Raw genomic sequence first — 6,000 nt, 5'->3', positions numbered from 1 at the left:
TGCACCTGATTGACCATAGCTGGTCCTAAACAGAACAACAAGCTGAATTCTATAACAAAGATGAGATTTGTTTAATTTTTAGGGTATAATGACCAAAACTGAATCCCAACTAATGTATTTTCAATCATTGGCCTAAGATAGATATAATGTGTGACAACGTGAACGAATACAAGTATCATCTTTGTTATAGAATAACTGTTGACCATTATCTAGTGTGAACGGTATGAACTTGTTGTTCTGTTTAATTGCTTTCTTGAAAAAATTAGCTAAAGGTTAGGCTATAAATTTTAATGATGCGCTACCTATTTTCAGGAGCATTGTAGTGAGGTTGTGGACATGGCGATTTGAAATTCACTGCGAGACGATGGGGAGAGATGTTTCTGAAGAAACAGTGACAAATTTTTTCTTGGGGAAGGTACATTTAGTTAGAATTAATATTTATTTGCTCTTGGTACTATTTAATTTTAATTAATTTTATGTCAATCGTTGCTAACAGGTATCTGTTGGCATTTGTGGCTGCAATGTGGGGCATTGTGTGCAATCTCTTCGCCTGGTTCCCACGAGAATGCTGAGGTTTTTTGGAACTCGAAGTGTGCACCAGTTGTGAGCCAGCAACCTTGACCTTTCACAGCAAATGCCCATTGGTCAGAAGTGAGGAAGTGCCTTTAATCACATCAATATTTAAATTACTCTTTTCTATTTCAGTTTTCTCTGTTATGATTTTATTTTTGTTTTGCAGAATAAGACGGGTTGCAAACTGTTTGCCTTATGGGTTGGAAACTCTGGCTCCATATTGGCATGATTTTGTGAGATAAGTTTTCTTTTACATACTCGTGTCATTTATCTTATTTATCAATTGGCTTATAATTTGCACCTGAATGACCAAGGCTGGACTCCTTTTGTATTCGTAGAAGTTGTCACACATTATATCTCTCTTCAGTCAATGATTGGAAATACGTTAGTTGTAATTCAGTTTTGGTCATTATCTCCCAAGAAATACACAACTATCATCTTTGTTATATAAATTTTAATGATGTGCTTCCCATTTTCAGGAGCAAGCCATTATGGTTGTAGCAGGGTTGTGGACTTGGCAATGTGAAATTCACTGCGAGACGATGGGGAGATATGTTTCTGAGTAAACAGTGACGAACTCCAAATGTAAGTATGATCCATTTAGTATTTACTATGATAGATTAGTTTCAGACTTGGCATGTTTTTAGCACTCTGTTTTAATTTTATTTTTGTTTTGCAGAATTAGAAAGATTTCAGATTGTTTGCATTTTGGGCGAAGCACATCCCACTGCGTCCTTCGAGAATCTGTTGGTGCAGCGCCAAAGCTGCAGGTCTGGTTCCATAGTGGGATGATTTTGCGAGATAAGTTTTTTTTTTTTTTCCCTTTTTCTTACTAGTGTCATTTATCTTATTTGCCAGCTAGCTTATAATTTGCACCTGGATGACCATGGCTGGTCCTAAACAGAACAACAAGTTCAATTCTATAACGAAGATGAGATTTGTTTAATTTTTAGGGGATAATGACCAAAACTGATTCCCAACTAATGTATTTTCAATCCTTGGCCTAAGTGAGATATAATGTGTGACAACTTGTAAGAATATAAGTATCATCTTTGTTATAGAATAACTGTTGGCCATTATCTTGTGTGAACGGTATGAACTTGTTGTTCTGTTTAATTGCTTTCTTGGAAAAATTAGCTAAAGGTTAGGCTATAAATTTTCATGATGCGCTACCTATTTTCAGGAGCATTGTAGTGAGGTTGTGGACTTGGCGATTTGAAATTCACTGCGAGACGATAGGGAGAGATGTTTCTGAAGAAACAGTGACAAACTTTTTCTTAGGGAAGGTACATTTAGTTATAATTAGTATTTATTTGCTCTTGGTACTCTTTAATTTTAATTAATTTTATGTCAATCGTTGCTGACAGGTATCTGTTGGCATTTGTGGCTGCAATGTGGGGCACTGTGTGCACGCTCTTCGCCTGGTTCCCACGAGCATGCTGAGATTTTTGGAACTCCAAGTGTGCACCAGTTGTGAGCCAGCAACCTTGACCTTTCACAGCAAATGCCCATTGCTCAGAGGCAAGTAAGTGCCTTTAGTCACATCAATATTTAAATTACTCTTTTCTATTTGAGTTTTCTCTGTTATGATTTTCTTTTGTTTTTGCAGAGTAAGACGGGTTGCAAACTGTTTGCCTTATGGGTTGCAAATTGTGGCTCCATGTTGGCATGATTTTGCGAGATAAGTTTTCTTTTACATACTCGTGTCATTTATCTTATTTATCAACTCGCTAATAATTTGCACCTGAATGACCATGGCTGGACTCCTTTTGTATTCGTACAAGTTGTCACACATTATATCTCTCTTAGGCCAATGATTGGAAATACATTAGTTGTAATTCAGTTTTGGTCATTATCTCCCAAGAAATAAACAACTATCATCTTTGTTATATAAATTTTACTCACGTGCTTCCCATTTTCAGGAGCAAGCAATTATGGTTGTAGCAGGGTTGTGGACTTGGCGATGTGAAATTCACTGCGAGACGATGGGGAGATTTGTTTCTGAGTAAACAGTGACGAACTCCAAATGTAAGTATGGTCCAATTAGGATTTATTATGATAGATGAGTTTCAGACGTGGAATGTTTTTAGCACTCTGTTTTAATTTTATTTTTGTGTTGCAGAATTAGAAAGATTTCAGATTGTTTGCATTTTGGGCGAAGCACATCCCACTGCGTCCTTCGAGCATCTGTTGGTGCAGCGCCAAAGCTGTAGGTCTGGCTCCATAGTGGGATGATTTTGCGAGATAAGTTATTTTTTTTTCCCTTTTTCTTACTAGTGTCATTTATCTTATTTGCCAGATAGCTTGTAATTTGAACCTGGATGACCATGGCTGGTCCTAAACAGAACAACAAGCTGAATTCTATAACAAAGATGAGATTTGTTTAATTTTTAGGGTATAATGACCAAAACTGAATCCCAACTAATGTATTTTCAATCATTGCCCTAAGATAGATATAATGTGTGACAACGTGAACAAATACAAGTATCATCTTTGTTATAGAATAACTGTTGACCATTATCTAGTGTGAACGGTATGAACTTGTTGTTCTGTTTAATTGCTTTCTTGAAAAAATTAGCTAAAGGTTAGGCTATAAATTTTAATGATGCGCTACCTATTTTCAGGAGCATTGTAGTGAGGTTGTGGACATGGCGATTTGAAATTCACTGCGAGACGATGGGGAGAGATGTTTCTGAAGAAACAGTGACAAATTTTTTCTTGGGGAAGGTACATTTAGTTAGAATTAATATTTATTTGCTCTTGGTACTATTTAATTTTAATTAATTTTATGTCAATCGTTGCTAACAGGTATCTGTTGGCATTTGTGGCTGCAATGTGGGGCATTGTGTGCAATCTCTTCGCCTGGTTCCCACGAGCATGCTGAGGTTTTTTGGAACTCGAAGTGTGCACCAGTTGTGAGCCAGCAACCTTGACCTTTCACAGCAAATGTCCATTGGTCAGAAGTGAGGAAGTGCCTTTAATCACATCAATATTTAAATTACTCTTTTCTATTTCAGTTTTCTCTGTTATGATTTTATTTTTGTTTTGCAGAATAAGACGGGTTGCAACCTGTTTGCCTTATGGGTTGCAAACTCTGGCTCCATATTGGCATGATTTTGTGAGATAAGTTTTCTTTTACATACTCGTGTCAATTATCTTATTTATCAATTGGCTTATAATTTGCACCTGAATGACCAAGGCTGGACTCCTTTTGTATTCGTACAAGTTGTCACACATTATATCTCTCTTCTGTCAATGATTGGAAATACGTTAGTTGTAATTCAGTTTTGGTCATTATCTCCCAAGAAATACACAACTATCATCTTTGTTATATAAATTTTAATGATGTGCTTCCCATTTTCAGGAGCAAGCCATTATGGTTGTAGCAGGGTTGTGGACTTGGCGATGTGAAATACACTGCGAGACGATGGGGAGATATGTTTCTGAGTAAACAGTGACGAACTCCAAATGTAAGTATGATCCATTTAGCAGTTACTATGATAGATTAGTTTCAGACTTGGCATGTTTTTAGCACTCTGTTTGAATTTTATTTTTGTTTTGCAGAATTAGAAAGATTTCAGATTGTTTGCATTTTGGGCGAAGCACATCCCATTGCGTCCTTCGAGCATCTGTTGGTGCAGCGCCAAAGCTGCAGGTCTTGCTCCATAGTGGGATGATTTTGCGAGATAAGTTTTTTTTTTTTTCCCTTTTTCTTACTAGTGTCATTTATCTTATTTGCCAGCTAGCTTATAATTTGCACCTGGATGACCATGGCTGGTCCTAAACAGAACAACAAGTTCAATTCTATAACGAAGATGAGATTTGTTTAATTTTTAGGGGATAATGACCAAAACTGATTCCCAACTAATGTATTTTCAATCCTTGGCCTAAGTGAGATATAATCTGTGACAACTTGTAAGAATACAAGTATCATCTTTGTTATAGAATAACTGTTGGACATTATCTTGTGTGAACGGTATGAACTTGTTGTTCTGTTTAATTGCTTTCTTGGAAAAATTAGCTAAAGGTTAGGCTATAAATTTTAATGATGCGCTACCTATTTTCAGGAGCATTGTAGTGAGGTTGTGGACTTGGCGATTTGAAATTCATTGCGAGACGATAAGGAGAGATGTTTCTGAAGAAACAGTGACAAACTTTTTCTTGGGGAAGGTACATTTAGTTATAATTAGTATTTATTTGCTCTTGGTACTCTTTAATTTTAATTAATTTTATGTCAATCGTTGCTGACAGGTATCTGTTGGCATTTGTGGCTGCAATGTGGGGCACTGTGTGCACGCTCTTCGCCTGGTTCCCACGAGCATGCTGAGGTTTTTTGGAACTCGAAGTGTGCACCAGTTGTGAGCCAGCAACCTTGACCTTTCACAGTAAATGCCCATTGCTCGGAGGCAAGTAAGTGCCTTTAGTCACATCAATATTTAAATTACTCTTTTCTATTTGAGTTTTCTCTGTTATGATTTTCTTTTGTTTTTGCAGAATAAGACGGGTTGCAAACTGTTTGCCTTATGGGTTGCAAATTGTGGCTCCATGTTGGCATGATTTTGCGAGATAAGTTTTCTTTTACATACTCGTGTCATTTATCTTATTTATCAACTCGCTAATAATTTGCACCTGAATGACCAAGGCTGGACTCCTTTTGTATTCGTACAAGTTGTCACACATTATATCTCTCTTAGGCCAATGATTGGAAATACATTAGTTGTAATTCAGTTTTGGTCATTATCTCCCAAGAAATAAACAACTATCATCTTTGTTATATAAATTTTACTCAGGTGCTTCCCATTTTCAGGAGCAAGCAATTATGGTTGTAGCAGGGTTGTGGACTTGGCGATGTGAAATTCACTGCGAGACGATGGGGAGATATGTTTCTGAGTAAACAGTGACGAACTCCAAATGTAAGTATGGTCCATTTAGCATTTATTATGATAGATGAGTTTCAGACTTGGAATGTTTTTAGCACTCTGTTTTAATTTTATTTTTGTTTTGCAGAATTGGAAGGCTTACTGATTGTGTTGCATTTTGGGCGAAGCACATCCCACTGCGTCCTTCGAGCATCTGTTGGTGCAGCGCCAAAGCTGTAGGTCTGGCTCCATAGTGGGATGATTTTGCGAGATAAGTTATTTTTTTTTCCCTTTTTCTTACTAGTGTCATTTATCTTATTTGCCAGATAGCTTATAATTTGCACCTGGATAACCATGGCTGGTCCTAAACAGAACAACTAGTTCAACTCTATAACGAAGATGCGATTTGTTTAATTTTTAGGGGATAATGACCAAAACTGATTCCCAACTAATGTATTTTCAATTCTTAGCCTAAGAGAGATATAATGTGTGACAACTTGTACGAATACAAGTATCATCTTTGTTATAGAATAACTGTTGGCCATTATCTTGTGTGAACGGTATGAAC

This window comes from Carex rostrata, chromosome 4 (assembly GCF_964058835.1).
Source record: "Carex rostrata chromosome 4, lpCarRost1.2, whole genome shotgun sequence".
NCBI classification, from domain to species: domain Eukaryota; kingdom Viridiplantae; phylum Streptophyta; class Magnoliopsida; order Poales; family Cyperaceae; genus Carex; species Carex rostrata.
This window is presented reverse-complemented; position numbering follows the sequence as displayed.